This window comes from Cervus elaphus, chromosome 8 (assembly GCF_910594005.1).
Source record: "Cervus elaphus chromosome 8, mCerEla1.1, whole genome shotgun sequence".
Taxonomy (NCBI): Eukaryota; Metazoa; Chordata; class Mammalia; order Artiodactyla; family Cervidae; genus Cervus; species Cervus elaphus.
The window spans coordinates 49,572,048-49,591,130 of NC_057822.1; the positions used below are offsets into that span (position 1 = coordinate 49,572,048).

The following is a 19,083-nucleotide window of genomic DNA, read 5'->3' on the forward strand; positions in this document are numbered from 1 at the left end:
CATGTCCTCTTTTAAGAATATAGCCCAAAATTGTACCCTGAAGCTGACAATAGTCTTATATCCTGGTGAGTTACCATGACAACCCTCAGATTAGCTTCTGAAAAACAGAAACAAGAGTTCCACCCTATTTCCATCACTGTATTATACAGCTCCATCCTACCCTTTGGGTCCTACAAGGAGAAGATCGGTGCTAATTCTCCTGCTTCAAGTGGCTTCTTCGAAGAGATGAGAGTAGGGGAAGAGGCTATACTTTCCTTGAATGATTGCAGCCAAGTAAGGAAGCCCTGCCAAAATCCTGGCATCAGCAGTTTGCTTTGGAAGGTAGTTTTGATTTGGCTTTTTGGGTTTGTTTTTTTTTAACCTTTTCCTCTTTTTAATGTGACGAGTATGGTTACACACCTAGAGGAGTTATGTTTTATAAAATGGAACACCTCACCTCACAGCTTTACAAAACCCACCAAGGACCCACTTTGGAAGGTTGTTGTTTTACCTTGAGAAGAGTCTGGAAACTGACTCATTATAGCAGCTCCAAGTTTTGGCTTTATTTGTATACCAACCAGATAGTCACCCTGGAGAAGGATATGGCAACCCACTCCAGTACTCTTGGCTGGGAAATCCCATGGCCAGAGGAGATAGGAGGGCTACTAAACAGTTCAGTTCAGTCGCTCAGTCGTGTCCGACTCTTTGCGACTCCATGAACCTCAGCACACCAGGCCTCCCTGTCCATCACCAACTCCCGGAGTCCACCCAAACCCATGTCCATTGAGTCGGTGATGCCATCCAACTATCTCACCCTCTGTCGGCCCCTTCTCTTCCTGCCCTCAATCTTTCCCAGCATCAGGGTCTTTTCAAATGAGTCAGCTCTCTGCATCAGGTGGCCTAAATATTGGAGTTTCAGCTTCAGCATCAGTCCTTCCAATGAACACCCAGGACTAATCTCCTTTAGGATGGACTGATTGGATCTCCTTGCAGTCCAAGCAACTCTCAAGAGTCTTGAGAGTCTTGAGTGACTAAACAACACAACATATAATAGTATTAGTTTTTCATCCTTGGGGAACTGATGTTTTAACAATTGGTTGTCCTCTCCAAAAAAGAAAAGAATACAAATCAGATTTTCAGTCAAAAACAATACATTGCCCTTCTCCTGTCCCCTTGAACTTCAAATCTTCAGTTAGCACATCTAGAAACATCTGGTAACTAAGAAGTCAAAGCATTTGGCCAATAAGATGATAAGCCAGAAACAGTTGATTTCTAGGCCAGTGTTCATGTTTAATTTATTATTTAAAAAAAAAAAAAAAAAACAAGAATGAAATGCTAACCTTAGCTCTTTTAGAAGGCCTTTAGAATGAAGTACTAAATACTGTAAGTCTTGTGCTCAGTCACGTCCAAATCTTTGAAGTCTCATGGACTGTAGCCCACCAGGCTCCTCTGTCCATGGAATTTTCCAAGCAAGAATACTGGAACTACTCCAGGGGATCTTCCCAAGCAGTTGATCCCAAGCCAGGGATCAAACCTGTGTCTCTCCCGTCTCCTGCATTGGCAGGCGGTTTCCTTTACCACTAGCACCACCTAGGAAGCCCTGGGCAGCTTGCGCACATTTCATTTCAGAGCTCTGCTGCTTCAGTCGTATCCAACTCTGTACGACCCCATAGATGGCAGCCCACCAGTCTCCCCCGTCCCTGGGATTCTCCAGGCAAGAACACTGGAGTGGGTTGCCATTTTCTTCTACAATGCATCAAAGTGAAAAAAGTGAAGTCGCTCAATTGTGTCCGACTCTTAGCGACCCCATGGACTGCAGCCTACCAGACTCCTCCGTCCATGGGATTTTCCAGGCAAGAGTACCGGAGTGGGTCTTAGAGCTGTAGAGAGGTGTTGAAAATTAGGGATTCAAACAGTGAATTACCAAACAGTGAATTTAGGGATTTAAAGCATCCTGGTCCGCTGAAATACTGCAGGAACCAGGGACCTGCTGACAAGTGGCCCTAACATTTCCCCCCATGTCATCCTTCAGGCTCTGCATTCAGTGAGTGTTGTGTCGGTGGCACACTTCTTACATATCTGCCCTGCAGTCCTTGAAACCTCAATTGTTTGCGTTTCACAGTAAACGTGGGCTGTTTTCTTATTGATGGGTACCGCTTCTCCTACCTGAGACATTCTGTGGGAACTTCCATGATGTACAGCTTTATTGCTCAACTCTATTTCCTGAAACCTGAATATTTTAGTATTAGCCATTGCAAATTGAAAAGTACTCCTGTTTATGGTAATTTTAAAAGAGGGAAACCTGAGTTGAAGAGAATGCATGTTAGTAAAAAGAAAGGAAACTTAAGAGGTAGAAGAAATTCCAGGCCTCTGGGCAGAATTTGGATGGTGTCCTGAGAGAAACCACTGAGACTGTGTAATCAGTGTGAAGCTGCAAGAGGAGAGTTTAGGACTAGATCACCATAGGGTTTAGAGAGGATTAAGAAATGGAAAGTTCTAGGACCCACAACAGTTTTCCAACCTGGGGATCTGGCAGAGGGACTGAGAAACCCCAGGGAATTTGACTTTGGAGGCCAATGGGAGACTGAGCCAGACTTGGAGTCTTGGAGTCCAGGAGTCTTGGCCTCAGGTCAAACAACAGGGAGGGAACACAGCCCCACCCATCAACAGAAAATTGGATTAAAGATTTACTGAGCATGGCCCTGCCCATCAGAGCAAGACCCAGTTTCCCCCACAGTCAGTCTCTGCCATCAGGAAGCTTTCATAAGCCTCTTATCCTTATTCATCAGGGGCAGACAGAATGAAAACCACAATCACAGAAAACTAACCAAACTGATCACATGGACCACAGCCTTGTCTAACTCAATGAAACCATGAACCATGCCATGTAGGTTCACCCAAGATGGACAGATGGTGGAGAGGTCTGACAAAACATGGTCCACTGGAGAAGGGAATGGCAAATCACTTCAGTATCCTTGCCTTGAGAGCTCCATTAACCAAATGAAAAGGCAAAACGATAGGACACTGACAGATGAACTCCCCAGGTTGGTAGATGCCCAAAATGCTACTGGAGAAGAGTGGAAAACTAACTCCAGAAAGAATGAAGAGACAGAGTCAAAGTGAAAACAACGCCCAGTTGTGGACGTGACCTGTGATGGAAGTAAAGTCCAATGCTGTAAAAACAATATTGCACAGGAACCTGGAATGTTAGGTCAATGAATCAAGGTAAATTGGATGTGGTCAAACAGGCGACAGCAAAAGCGAACATTGACATTTTAGGAATCAGTGAATTAAAATGGATTGGAATAGGTGAATTCAATTCAGATGATCATTATATCTACTACTGTGGGCAAGAATCCTTTAGAAGAAATGGAGTAGCCCTCATAGTCAACAAAAGAGTTTGAAATGCAGTACTTGGGTGCAATCTCAAAAATAACAGAATGATCTCTGTTCATCTCTAAGGCAAACCTTCCAATATCACAGTAATCCAAGTCTATGCCCCAACCAGTAAAGCTGAAAAAGCTGAAGTTGAACGGTTCTATGATGAGCTACAAGACCTTCTAGAACTAACACCAAAAAAACATGTCCTTTTCATCATAGGGGACAGGAATGCAAAAGTAGGAAGTCAAGAGATACCTGGAGTAACAGGCAAATTTGGCCTTGGAGTACAGAATGAAGCAGAGTAAAGGCTAACAGAGTTTTGCCAAGAGAACGCACTGGTCACAGCAAACACCCTCTTCCAACAACACAAGAGACAACTTTACACATGGACTTCACCAGATGGTCAATACTGAAGTCAGATTGATTACATGCTTTGTAGCTGAAAATGGAGAAGCTCTATACAGTCAGCAAAAATGAGGCTGGGAGCTGACTGTGGCACTCAGATTATGAACTCCTTATTGCCAAATTCAGACTGAAATTGAAGAAAGCAGTGAATACCACTAGACCCTTCAGGTATGAACTAAATCAAATCCCTTACAGTGATTATACAGTGAAAGTGACAAACAGATTCAAGGGATTAGATTAGATAGATGGAGTGCCTGAAGAACTATGGATGCAGGTTCATGACATTGTACAGGAGGCAGTGATCAAGACCATCCCCAAGAAAAAGAAAGGCAAAAATGCAAAATGGTTGTCTGAGGAGGCCTTACAAATAGCTGAGAAAAAAAGAGAAGCTAAAGGCAAAGGAGAAAAGGAAAGATATATCCATTTGAATGCAGAGTTCCAGAGAATAGCAAGGAGAGATAAGAAAGCCTTCCTAAGTGATCATGCAAAGAAATAGAGGAAAACAATAGAATAGGAAAGACTAGTGTTTCTTTGCCCACCAAGGGAACATTTCATGAAAAGATGGACAAAGAAAGGACAGAAAAGGTATGGACCTAACAGAAGCAGAAGATATTAAGAGGAGGTGGCAAGAATACACAGAAGAATTATACAAAAAAGATCTTAATGACCATGATGGAGTGATCACTCACCTAAAGGCAGACGTCCTGGAGTCCAAAGTCAAGTGGGCCTTAGGAAGCATCACTACAAAGCTAGTGGAGGTGATGAAATTCCAGCTGAGCTATTTCATGTCCTAAAAGATGATTCTGTTAAAGTGCTGCACTCAATATGTCAGCAAATTTGGAAAACTCAGCAATGGCCACAGGACTGAAAAAGGTCAGTTTTCATTCCAATCCCAAAGAAAGGCAGTGCCAAAGAATGTTCAAACTATTGCACAATTGCACTCATCTCACACACTAGCAAAGTAATGCTCAAAATTCTCCAAGTGAGGCTTCAACAGTTTGTGAACCGAGAACTTCCAGATGTTCAAGCTGGATTTAAAAAAGCAGAGGAACCAGAGATTAAATTGCCAACATCCACTGGATCATAGAAAAAGCAAGAGTTCCAGAAAAACTTCTGCTTCATTGACTACGCCAACGCCTTTTTGTGGATCACAACAAACTGTGGAAAATTCTTAAAGAGATGGGAATACCAGACAACTTACCTGCCTCCTGTGAAATCTGTAGGGAGGTCAAGAAGCAACAATTAGAATTGGACATGGAACAACAGACTGGTTCCAAATTGGGACAGGAGTACATCAAGGCTATATATTGTCACTCTGCTTATTTAACTTCTATGCAGAGTACATCATGAGAAATGCCAGGCTGGATGAAGCACAAGCTGGAATCAAGATTGCCAGGAAAAATATCAATAACCTCAGATATGCAGATGACACCACCCTTATGGCAGAAAGCAAAGAGGAACTGAAGATCTTCTTGATGAAAGTGAAAGAGGAGAGTGAAAAAGCTAGCTTAAACCTCAACATTCAAAAAAGGAAGATCATGGCATCTGGTCCCATCACTTCATGGCAAATAGATGGGGAAACAATGGAAACAGTGAGAGACTATTTTGGGGGGCTCCAAAATCACTGCAGATGGTGACTACAGCCTTGAAATTACAAGACCCTTGCTCCTTTGAAGAAAGGCTATGACCAAGCTACACAACATACTGAAAAGCAGGGACATTACTTTGCCAAGAAAGGTCCATCTAGTCAAAGCTATGTTTTTTCCAGTAGTCATGTAAGGGTGTGAGATTTGGACCATAAATAAAGCTGAGCGCCAATGAATTGGTGGCTTTGAAATGTGGTGTTGGAGAAAACTCTTGAGACTCCCTTGGATTGCAAGAGGATCAAACTAGTCCATCCTAAAGGAAATCAGTCCTGAATATTCATTGGAAACACTGATGCTGATTGGCCACCTGTTGTGAAGAACTGACTGGTTAGAAAAGAACCTGATGCTGGGAAAGATTGAATGTGGGAGAAGAAGGGGACGACAGAGGATGAGATGGCTTGATGGTATCACTGATGCAATGGATATGAGTTTGAGCAAGCTCTGGGAGCTGGTAATGGACAGGGAGGCCTGGCGTGCTACAGTCCATGGGGTCTCAAAGAGTTGGACAAAACTGAGCGACTGAACTGACTGACTGAAGAAATAGCCTACTTGGCTATATTGAGTAGGTTAACTAAGAACAATCTAGAACCTAAAATTTTTTAATTCTTAAAATTATTTTATGACAAAGCAACTGGAGGATTGTGATCGGGGACCAAAGATGCTAAAACAAGCCACCACCACTCATGCCAATAGAAGAAAACAAAACTCAAGATTCACATTATCTGGAAGAAGACAACCTTACTGAATCCTGGTAGAACTGAGACTCTGAAACCCTATAAATATCCATCGTTGTTGATGTGGCACAGATACTAGGTTTATTTAGTCTGCTTTGCTTCTGTGGATGGTAGAGTAACCCTCAGGGCTTCTGTAAGGCTCTTCCTGACTTCTATTTCCTGGACACTATTTCTCCTTAATATTTTACTCTTCTTTTTAAAATATATTTTATTTTTATTTACTTAATTTATTTACTTGTCTGTGCCAGGTCTTAGTTGTGGCATGAAGGATCCAGTTTCCTGACCAGGGATCAAACCCAGGCCCCCCTGCACTAGGAATAGAGTCCTAGCCGCTGGACCACCAGGGAAGTCCCAATGTTTTAACCTTCTAAATCACATATTTTCTAAGAGAGAAGTTTTCAAAAATCTAAACTTGGGATTGGCCTCCTACATTTGGGAGCTGAGGATGTTTCAGGTTGACAAAGGGTTTGCATCCACATGAGTTAATTCACTCTTTGACCTTTCCAGGAGCCTGGAGTCTGAGCATCCATCTCAGGGAGCAGACACCTCCATACACTTTGCAGTTGGCATTGACCCAAAATGCCCACAGATCTGTCTGGGCCTGAAAGTAATTTTCTTTTATTTTTAAAATTGTACCCTTGGCACAGCTAATCTGAAGGTGCAACATACAAAAAATAATCTGAAGAGCACAAAGCAATTCTAGCAAAAAATATTTATATAAGGCAGGAATTGAAAAACTGTTACGCATCTTCTGAATTCAATATTAGTTCCCAGGAAACACAAAATCTGTAATAACCTTATCGTAGTCTTTGTATTATACAATTTGTATTTGTGTTATTTTTGATTATTCCGCTTTTAATGTCAGCATCATAAAAATTGCACATGCTTTGAAAATATTTTAATGTGTATATTTTACATTATATGGAAATTTATCTGCATTTTTTCCACTGTCTATTCTTTCCAAACTTGATGTTCATTTACTATTCCATTTCATTAGTCCGTAAGTGTTTGGCAAATCAAATCACACCTTTTAATTGATAGGCTTAGAGCAGGAAAATTTTTTACTGTTTAGTTTTGTCCCTTGATTTTTCTGAATATATTCCCTCATCACATTATTGAAGTATTTTGGGATTAATGATCAATTCAAAGAGATAAGTCATGCCAGCAGTACATCTTTTTCATTACAATTTTATGTATCTCACTGATTTAACAATTTTCTGATCAGCCTGAAAATCTTTGCTGATCAAATTGCTTATTTGCTGACTAAATTATGCACAAGCTTCAATCTATTTATCCAGCTATTAACTGAAGGATTGTGGTGTGTTTGCTGTGCAAATTACCATGATTTTCTGAACAATCAGCATACATATGCACCACTATCTGTGGATTCAAAATTATTTCATAGTAAGAATTTAAAAGATTTTGTTGTTGTTTCCTTTTTCTTGATTTGAGAAGTTTATCCGGTGAAGGGATTCAGAATATCCAGCCCCAAATATGCCACTTTGGCATATTGATTATTTTGAGCTGAAAGTACTTGAGAAACAGCAGATGTATTGGACCTCCCCCTTTCTACCTAAAAGCAGTTTGCAAAATTTCCAATGAGAAAGGAGCCTTCTGTGTATCAGGAAGAGAACATTTTTATCACCGGACTGGGAGTTATGGCTGAATTGGACCTGTACAAGCTTCCTAATAACCTTTATCTTCCACTAATTTCATTTAATTTCTAGTCACTGTCCCACAAGTTACTGCCCCTAGACCAAGCCCCATAATTTACTGTTTTTTTGTATTAAAAGGCATATAAGCTTTGGGGCCTGATGGCTTTTTCAGGTCTTTATTTTCCATCTGAAGACTCCTATAAATGTAAAAAAAAATATTAAATAAATGTGTATGTTTTTCTTCTGTTAATCTGTCTTATGTCAGTTTAATTCTTAGGCCAGCCACAGAATTAAGACGGTAAAAGAAGAAATTTTCCTCCCAGATGAAGCAAAGTACACATACATACACACATGAATTCTTCTGCACTTTTGCATAATACATTATATGGTATTGCCTGATAACTCTGTTATACATCCAATCTTCTACATCATCCTAGAGTCTCAGAATTGAAGGAAATCTTGAGAGACAGGAGGGAAGGGGGCAGGGCACAATCTTTAAAAGAATAATATAACTGTTTGAGGTTGAGACCGATTAGACCTAAGATGACAGAAGGTTTGACTTTCAGTAGACCTTGATCATGACTATACTTTCACTGTAAAACACTAGCACACGCTAAGTGACACCCCCACAGGCGCTGTGATAGCTCCAAGTTCAGTTCAGTTCAGTCACTCAGTCATGTCCCACTTGTGATCCCAGGAACTGCAGCACTCCAGGTTCCTCTGTCCATGATAGCTCCAAGGCCAACCATAAAAGGCCAAAAAGTGGGCAGTGGTCAATTCCTGGAAATCCCCACTCCTTCCCCACAAATAGTTGGAATAATCCTCTCACTCTGAAATTACCCAGCTCATAAAAATGAACTAGCATCGCTGACTCAATGGACATGAATGTGAGCAAACCCCAGGAGATAGAGGAGGACAGGGAAGCCTGGCGTGCTGCAGTCCATGGGATCTCAAAGATCAAACACAACTTAGCAACTGAACAACAACAACAAAACTAACCACCCCATATTTCAGGGCCCCTGTTTATGGAATGTGTATCTTCCAAGGCTTCTTGCCTTCTGAGAGGATGACCCACATTCTGTCTGTGGAGTGTGTATCTCTCTTTATAAACCGACTTCTTACCTAGCACTTTTCCCCTCTGAATTCTTTCTGCACTGACACAGTTCAAGTCTCAGTCTGAATTTTGGCTGGGTTCCAGTTCCATCTAGGTTCAAATCCCAACCTAAGACCAGTTTCAAAATCAGATTTGTAATCTTTGTATTGTTTGGTTCCTCAAAATTATAATTACAGTAGGACTATACTATTGATTCATTAATACCTAGATGAACACTTAAACTGTTTAGAAAGATGCAAAGAACTAGTCACTTGAGTTTTGTTACTCCTTATAACCTCCTTTAAGAAACACAGATCAAACAATTTAAAGCTTCAAATGAAATAATTCCCTGTGTATACAACAAACATCAATAATTTAACTTTCTATGTGCTAAACATCAAGTAACTGGGAAGAGTTAATTTTGACTCCAGGCTAAGGCTTAAGCCCTGTTTTAGCCATTTTTGTTATTACAATCACACATAATGGCCTGCCTCAGGGCATCCTGTCCCCTCTGCCTGACCTTAAACCAAAGTGCTTTGTTTAGCTCCCAGGGAGGTAATCTGACCCTGCCCACCTGTGAATGACTGTAAGGGGAGAAAACTAACACACACCCCTGAGACTTGCCATTCTAGGAGATATCTGCAAGAATTAAGAATTTCCTTACCTCTCCCTCTCTCCAATCCATGAAGAAACCTGGCACCCAGGCCTCAACAAGATGGTTACTTTGAGACATTAGTCTGCCATCTTTTCAGTCAGTTGGCTTTCCAGATAAAGTCACATCCCCTACTTCAACACCTCATCCGTGGGATTTATTGGCCTCTCAAGTGACGAGCAGAGAGCTTGGACTCGGTAACATTCACTATAGTTAATAGTTCCTGGATTTGTTACTCTGTTAAGAACATGAGAAAGAAGATTGGAAGAGAAAAGGAACAAGGTATAAGAATCTCAAAATCAAAGGTGGCAAAATTTCTGCTTGGATAGTCAGTTTCTAACATGTAGAAATTCAGATTTATGTCTTCGACAGAATATTTTACTAATACCCTGGAAGTACTTTGCCATCGTCGAATCTTGGTTGAGTGCCATAACCCACGACATCAAATTTAAAGTTTTAAGTAGTAAGGAAATACACAAGCAGGTTACTGAGGTTATTATGCTTTCCAAGGCCTTAGGTCAGTCGCTCAGTTGAGTCCGACTCTGTGACCCCTTGGACTGTAGCCTGCTAGGCTCCTCTGTTCGTGGGATTCTCCAGGTAAGAATACTGGAGTGGGTTGCCATTTCCTCCTCCAGGGGGTCTTCTTGACCCAGGGATCGAACCTGGGTCTCCCACATTGCAGGCAGATTCCTTACCATCTGAGCCACCAGGGAAGTCCTTGGTAATGTCTTAAATGTGAAGTGGGTTGAACATAAGACTTACCCTGGCAACAGCTTTCCAAGATACTCTAGGTTCAAAAAGAAAGGAGGTATTTCTTCTCTGCCTTAAATAAATTTTCTTCTATCTTTTTTAGGTTGGTCAAAACTGCCTCAGTCTGCCTCAGTCTAAAGTTTTCCTGAGAAGGTCTTTTGGGTGGAGTTTGCTGTTCCTAAATAGTATAACAATAGCTCCCCATCAATCCTACTCCACTGCATATTCAAGCTTTTGTGATTTTTATAGCCTGCTAATTCTCTTTGGTTTCCTCAGCACAGATACTTCCAAACTCCACTTTATAATTTTATGAAACTCTATAGAACTTTTCTTTGTATTTGAGATATATCCCACCTCATTATTTAGACCTTTTAAGTGACCAGTCTCAGGACTTTGGCATGCTGTTTTCACTGCAAAGTGAACAAATCTAAGACAGTGCTGGTTCTGTGGGTTCTCCCCTTCAGGTGTGGTTCCCACATGTTCAGGAATGGTCTTTTCTTTCTTCGTGTCTGCATACTCCTTAAGTAAACACTACCAATGTGTGAAGGTGCCAGGAACAGGAGAGTGGAATCCTAACCTTTTACTTCTGTGTAGGTATTTAGTTCTTAAGGACAGGAAGGGGTGAGGCAGGGAGAGATTTATCTTTTAGTCTCAGGGAAAACTAAAACCTCAGGAAGAAGTTCAGAATCTTTGTAGAATATACGTCATCATCATCATAATCAACAACAATGTTACTGGAACTGATAATAACATGTCCACTGTGGCCCAGGCTTTGCACTAACCATGCATTATCTCAGCTAATTCTCTGAACAACCCTACAAAGTGGGGGCTGTTACCACCTAAGTTTAGAAAGGAGAAAACTACAGCTTGCTCTGGGAGTAAGTTTGTAGTACCACATCATAATTAAAACACAGACCGACTCCTTAGTTCCTGCTTTGAAGCACTCACCGTCTAAAACTGTGCCTGCTGAGCCATTGATTTTTTAGAGACAAAAGCAGTCCTAGATGTCCAGTGTCTCCTTGAATTGGAAGGATTACTACGGCCACAGTGTATATCTTATTCATTAATGTTTTAAAAAATTATCTATTACTCAGCCCTAAATAATGACTTGCGCCATTCCTGATGACATGGCTGGACCTGGAGGGCCCTGTGCTAAGGGAGATAAGTCAGACAAAGACAAGCACTGTTTAGACATAAATACTGAGAGCAACTGGTTGATTGCCAGGGTGGGAGGAGGAGCTGGTGAGCGTGGGTGAAATAGCTGAAGGGGATTGAGAGCTACAGACTTTCAGCCATAAATAAAGAAGTCGCAAGTATAAGGTAAGTGCAGGGAATAGAGTCAACAACACTGAAGTAATTTTGTTACTGTGACAGGTAACAAAGTTGCTGGACTTTTTGATTGTTGGATCACTATGTTGTGCACCTGAAACTAACATAATGTTGCAAGCCAATTGTATTTCATTAAATAAATAAAAAGAGCAGCACAAGCAAAACAAAATTATCTATTTTCTAATTCCCTGACCTGATTGATACTCATAATAAATCAAGAGTATCAGATAATTTATCATTTGCTTACTTAATGGAAAATATGTTATAAGGAAAGTTTGTACTGGTGATCATTTTCACAGAAAAGTTATTTTTACCAAGTATTTATTGTTCTATGGAAGAAGGGGAAAACTTTGATTTTTGACAGTTACCATTTCTGTTTCAATTTTATACATTTACAGGAATATTAGTCAAGAAAGTCTAATCAATTTATTGTGTCAGACAGTCTTCTGCATCTAAAACTTGTTTTTGCTCTAGAATGCATTCTGCTAAAAATGATTTTTCTAATTATTGTTGGTTTTCTCAGATCTCCCACTAATATCTTCTGCACATCTGCTCATCAAGTTGCATAGATTTCCAAATGGGATTAGCAGTTTTAACAACTTTGCTATTAGCTATACCAATAGCATCCTTTAAGGGTGCTTTGCTTATCTTCTGCTTTAGCAAATGCTTTACTGTTTTAGTATCATTTGGTATGCAAAACAATCTGAAATTTGCATCTGAAACATATTGGTTTCTTTTTTTTTTAAATGATACAAAAATAATTAATGATAATAATAAATGCCTGAAGGAATTTAATTTTACTGTATTTATCCCAATTACCGGAATATTGTAAAGAAAGAAGTCATATGTCTTTCTAAAACATTTATACCCATGAATATATCATTTAAATTGTATACATATATTTAGTAGTATATGCATATATATTCAGAGAAGGTCTGTCTTAAAGAATCTGGGAAAGATTTGGTGGGAAAGTTGACAAATCACTTTTCTGTGGCATAAAAATATATAACTTCCCTCAAGAATTGAAGGACTAATTTTGAGATAAGGTTTGCTTTATTTCAAGAAAATATCTTCTCACTTCTAATAAACTGTCATCCTCACAATAACACAGAAAATACGATAGTTGCTGAGCTTTTCCACTTCAAATAGTTTCCTCTTTCAATATATAGAACTATTTAAAAAAAGACTGAGAATATTACCTTCTAAAATGCTTTTGTAAAAAAAATAGAATAAAATAAAATGCTTTTGTTATTTGATGTCTTACATCATTTTTTCATATCCTTTTCCATTTTAGTTTATTACAGGATATTGAATATAGTTCCCTGTGCTATACAGTAGGACTTTGTCGTTTATCCTTTCTGAATATGAGAGTTTGCATTTGCTAATCCCAAACTCCCAGTCCAATCCTCCCCTACTCTCCGCCTCCCCCGCCCCCTGTCCTTTATGTCTGTGAATCTGTTTCATAGTTAAGTTCATTTGTGTCACATTTTAGGTTCCACATATAAGTGATATCATACAACATTTGCTCTTCTCTTTCTTTTTTTTGGCCGCTCCACACAGCATATAGGATCTTAGTTCTCGGACCAAGGATCAAATGCATTCTCCCTGCGCTGGACCACTGAAGTCCTATCTTTCTCTTTCTGACTTACTTTTCTCAGTAAGACAATCTCTGTGTATCCATATAGTTGCAAATGGCATTATTTCACTCTTTTTATGGTTGAGTAATACTCCACTGTATACACATACACCACTCTTCTTTATCCATTCATCTGGTGATGGACACTGAGGTTTCTTTCCATGTCTTGTTTATTGTAAATCGTGATGATGTGTCATAGGGGTGCATTTATCTTTTCAAATTATAGTTTTGTCCAGATACATGCCCAGGATTAGAATTGCAGGATCATATGGTAACTCTATTTTTGTACACTTACATCTTTAGCATTTTTGTCATCTGTATCTACTTCAAAAAAAAGTAACATGACATTTTTTATACTAAGTGGAATTTAATTTGCTTTAAATTTTTTTTTGGGGGAGGGGAAGCAACAGGTACTCAGAGTATTGAATTTTGCAAGTATAGTTTCTTTTTCACTTTGAGGAGATGATCTTTTCACTCTAAGGTTTTTCTTTTCTTCCTTCTTTCCTCCCTCCTTCCCTTTCTCCCTCCCTTCTTTTCTTTTTTCTTTCCTCAAACTTTCCTTCCTTCCTCTCTTCCCTCTTTCCTTTCTTTCTCTCCTTTTCTCTCCACTTTCTTTCTCTTTTTTTTGAAAGAAGGTGGCTTAAAAGAAGGCAATCACTGAGTCCTGAACCTGTTAAAGGGTGTTAGCAGCTTTTAGTAAGACACTGGAGTCTTTTAGAAGCAATATGTAGCTTTACATATTTTTGAGAGGAGGAATATTGCACATTTTGTTGATTTCAACACCATGCTCATGACTAGATAACTATAAATTATTGAAAATCACAACCCTTGTTGGGAGACTAAATCAGTGTCTAGAACATCAGGAGAATTGGGTAGTCCTAATGTTCACTTTGAACTCTACAGACATTGTGAGAGGGAGTAAATGCTCTTCACTTTGCAAAAAGGAGAAGTCCATCATCTTACTTGTTTGATATCCTAATATGGTTAGAGGTCAAAACAGGAAGTGCCATTGTTAACAGGGAGAAACATGAAAGTTCTGTTCTTAAAAACACCTTGACCCTTCTTCCCCATGAGGACATTTTGAATGCAGGAACTTTGGGTGGGACCATATGATTTCCTGCATTATCTTCAATCATTGTGGTAAAGTTTGTTTTTGTTTTAAAACGCAGTTAAAGGAAAGATATTTGCCATTTCAGAGGAGAGCAACATTCAGTTCCTTTTAGAGTTTTATGAGCGTCTGTGATCATTTGTCATATGTGGCTAAAAAATGACCAGTACTGATGAAATACCATTTTATTTTTAGAGAAAAGCTTCAGCACACTTTCCCAAAATAATTTCTGGAAAAAAAAAAAATCTTTGCTTCCTTCCAGGAAGTTTTGTCTATGGCTAAATGTGGGCGCATATACTTTCATGATAAAGACCATCATTTTACCTAAATATACTGATGCTAAAAGCCTTAAGAGCTACGGACTCTGGAACTAGTGAAGTAGAATTCCATTTCCTAGGTTCCTTGTGCCAAATGTTGTCATTCTTATAACACTTGTTGGCTTGAAATAATAGTTTAAACAAAGATGAAAATGTCATAAACCTAAAAAATAAAGGTAAAGAAGGAAATATTGTGGTAAGTAGATGTTTCAGTCTCTAAACTTTCATCTTCAATCTTCCAGATTTTCTCCTAGACCATGTCTGATGGTAAGCAAATATTCTAAAACAAATCTAATCATTCAAAATAAGGATAGGCATACATTTTTTACAGGTAAATGAATCCAAGCTGAAGAAGGAATTCATAGGGCCTGGACTCCATCTCAGGCCTGTCTGTGCTGATCGTGCGCGGCCACCTCTCCAGTGGACTCTGAACTCTGTGCTTAGCGCCTGTGGGAATGACAATGGAAGGATAAGACCCCCCTCTGGGCAGGGGAATCTTGAAGAGAAAACAGACACTAATCACCCCTGCCTCCAGACACTATCTATCAGAATGTAAGCACAGGCTTATCAGTTATTAACTATTTGGAATGTAACTGCGGGCTTATTGATTATTGACTGAACACATAACACGTGAATGATGGGGTTATTGTAGTTGTATTTACCCTTCCTTTGTTTATGTCTCAAGGGAATTGGGGTAGTGGGTTTGGACACATGGGGTATAAAAGATTTTCACAAATGCTGGTCGGGGTCCTTGGCTAAGAGGAGACTCTGCCTTGGGCCCACCGGTGTAATAAACTGCACTCCACTATCTGCATTGTCCTTCTGAGTGAGTCTGTTTCCCGGAAAGCTTGGCTATAACAAAGCCACTTTTTCTATTTTCCTAACGAAATAAGACTATTTCAAACAAATATTATACAATAGATTGAGGGAACATTTTCAGCTCAGATGCTTAAGTAGAAGTTTGTCTTTATTGGTAAGTCATCATCGTACTAAAAATACTGCTTAATACACTACAGAATATGTATACGTATAGCTGATTTAGATTATTGTATAGCAGAAACCAACACACATTGTAAAGCAATTTCCCTCCAATTAAAAATAAATTTTAAAAAATTAAAAAGCTAAAAAAATACAGTACAGAATAGAAGTCAAAATCCCCAGATAATGGACCAGGAAACTAAGATAAAACTTGTCTCTATACAAACTCAGATCCAGTTAGTAACTTGACCATTATATGTATTTTTCTTTGTGGTCTTAAATACATTGAGTTCAGAGTTCCTTATGTATTTATTTCTTCATACAACCTGTAGAAAAAAGCTTTCTGATCTACCCAGCATAGAATATGATACTTTCTGCCTTAATGAAAAATAAGGAGCATTTTGCAAAACTACTGAACTAGTCTCAGAACAGGGGATGTTGTACCATATCTCATAATCCAGTAATCAATTAGAACCTTCTTTAGTTTTTTTCTACCATCAAAATGTGGAAAGGGTGAAGTTGTAGGACCTGGATGAAACTCACAAGAGCTCTCTTTATTTCGTATGTGTTATTGAAACAGAATTTGCTTAAAATTACATTTTTTAATATGTAAAAAACAAGAGAAGCAGCAAGAATGACTACATTAAAAGAGGGTAAGGGGGTAATCCCAGAGTCTCCATGTTTCAGAGTTTGATGTGGTCACAGGGCTATTTAGCTTAGCCCCTCACCTTTTCTCTTTCCAAGATCATGATGCTTCTGTTCACTTTTTGTTTTACAAGGTGAGTTGGACATCTAATGCTTTTTTAAATTTCTTAATGCAGGAAGAATTTTGAAATAGATGGGAATTGAAAAGGGGGAAAACACTCAAATGCAGGATAAAAGACTGATTTTTAAGTTGATTCTTAAAAATTGTGGGATTCTTATAGGGAGAAATAAAAAATCTTAAAAATCTTTAAATTTAAAATATTTTACAGTTTACAAAACACTTCAAGTAAAATTATTTTATTTGAATGCTCAGTAGGGAAGATTAGGATTATAGCATGAGTTACTGGCAGAGCTGTGACCACACATCTTGTTTCCTAGTCTAAGACTCTATATTCTCTCTCTCTCACTTGCCTTTCTCCCTCTCCCTCTCTTTCTCTTTCCCATTCTGCCAACCTCCCATGATTGATTCTGAAACTTACTTTATGGATGTTTAACAACATAAAAAATTAAAAGCTTTTTGAGGGCAAATTTAGCGTTTTATTTTGCATCTCTAGTATCTAACCCAACATAAGTACTCAGCTAAATGCTTGTTTAGTGAATGAATGAAATAAAGTAAGACAAATGAAACAGAATGCCTTTTCAAGTAGTAAATAAGAAAATGAAAATAAAAGAATAATATTATAGATTTTAGACAACTATTCAGAATATCAAGTACTGTATTAGACACTACCTTTTTTTCTGTCATCTATTTTGTTAGTCTTATTCAAGACAATGCAATTTATTATATGTTATTATTTATAAATTTTCAGGTTACTGTCATAATTATAATTTAGAAAAATTGGTCCTGTTTTGCTTACAAAATGGAAGTCAGAATTCATTCTTTAGTAATATAAAGTTCATTGGAATACAACAAATAAAAATGGTCATACTTACCTATCACAACAAAAGATTGTGATCATTAACTCATATTTACAAATATTTTTCTTATTTAGTCACTCATATTTTCTTTATACAGTTCACAGGTTTAAAGCATCGACTGATCATTATCATATTTTTCCATCAGCATGGCTTATCCATGACTAGATTTCAACTGACCAGGCTAAGATAAAAAAGTTTCTCTCATATAGCTTTTCCTACACGCATGTCTAGATAAAGAGCCTAGATGTGAGGACATTTATTTTAGTTCTACAAAGTCTATAGGTAAATATTTGTGTATGTGACTTGGAAGAGAATTTAGAGGAAGAAGTAATTTACTATTTATATAAGACTAGTTACTGGCTTCACATATCACCCAGATACAGCAAGGAAAAAGAATCTCAAACAATATACAAATTTTACAAAGCCATATCTACACAGCCAATAAAGATGAAATACCCAGGATCTGATTGAGATACTTAGATTCATTCCAAAAAGAAAATAAAAAATGGCCCAAGCTTCAACTTTGCCAACTTAATTACTGCTGTCAAGAAACACTGCATGATGCCATCTAGTGACAAATAATCAACATGATTAATCACTTAGAAATGACGGGTCAAGGAGGCGAAATTCCCAGGATTTTAGATGTAAAGGGGGAAAATCCGTCTGAAAGAATTACATTTGGCAGATTAGTTTTGTTTCTCCAGGTGTATGAAAATTTATCCCTGATCTGCGGCATGGGAATTTTTATGTGGAAATCCTATATTGTCACCTACCTCCAAATCTGCACTTCCACCTCCTCGGCTTCTGCCCTTCACCATCCAGTCTGCAGCTGAACTTAGAAGCGAGGGGTGCTGTCCATGTCGCAGCCCCCGGCCCCGTGACAGGTGGTGGAGGTGGAGCCCTTTAGAAAGCAGTCTCAACAAATGTTTTGCTTTGTTTTGTTTTTAAAAAAAGTGCTTCAAAAAAGGGAACCAAGATGATTCCTGAAACAATCTGTGCCCAATTAAAAATAATAACAACAATAATAAATAAACTGTTGAAAGTTCAAAGGGTAAAACTAAAATAGGGACCAGAGGAAATCATCTGTTTTTCTCAGCCAAATACCGGGCTGATCCAATGCTATACTGTTTCTTGTACCAAGTCCTCACAGAAAATGCCAGAGACCTCTCTCTCTGAAAGGCTGTATGCAGCATTGTGCCCTCAGGAAATTAATTTTCTCCAACATTTCTCATCCTTTGTAAACATATGGCATAGATTTTTATTTTAAAGAGAAAGACCAATGATCTGTCAACTGTGGGATTCTCACAGTCCAATAGTTTCTTTTTGGTTAATTTTTTACAGCTAGATTAACCAGTGCTGCTGCCATAGATATAAGAAAACAAGACATTTTGCTGTGTTCACATATATCTGATTAAAGCTCAGTAGGAAAATTTTGGGTGCCTTGGAAAAATATCAAGTTAAAAAATCTTGGTGAAAAAAAAAGCTTATCAAAATCTCCAGCTTCAAGTGTGTTTAGTTGTTCTCGTTTCATTGTTGCCGACATGCTGTGATTGGAGTACAATGTGTGGAAATTGCATAACCATCATTTCCACAAATCAAAGCTCTTGAGAAATGGGAAGGCTGTGCGGGAGCCGCTGCATGAAATGTCGATGAAAAAAAATTCAGCCTTTATGTCTAAAGTCTCCTTTTCAACTATTGTTTAGTTGTAACTATCCCTGGGCTTCATTTTGCTTTTAAACTAAAATCAGAATTAACCATGGGTGAAATAACAGTTTTTAAAAAGTGTTTTCTCTGAAT

The 19,083-nt window shown here is 38.5% G+C and overlaps 1 protein-coding gene across 1 annotated transcript in view; it reads right to left on the reverse strand.

The window, feature by feature from the left end:
- Positions 1–18,076, reverse strand: part of SLC39A10 (solute carrier family 39 member 10) — a 141,556-nt gene extending 123,480 nt beyond the window's left edge. The window contains exon 1 of the mRNA XM_043910526.1: positions 18,060–18,076. The gene's annotated coding sequence lies outside the window, so the exon portion shown is untranslated. The remainder of the gene's footprint in view (positions 1–18,059) is intronic.
- Positions 18,077–19,083: the final 1,007 nt, after the last annotated feature.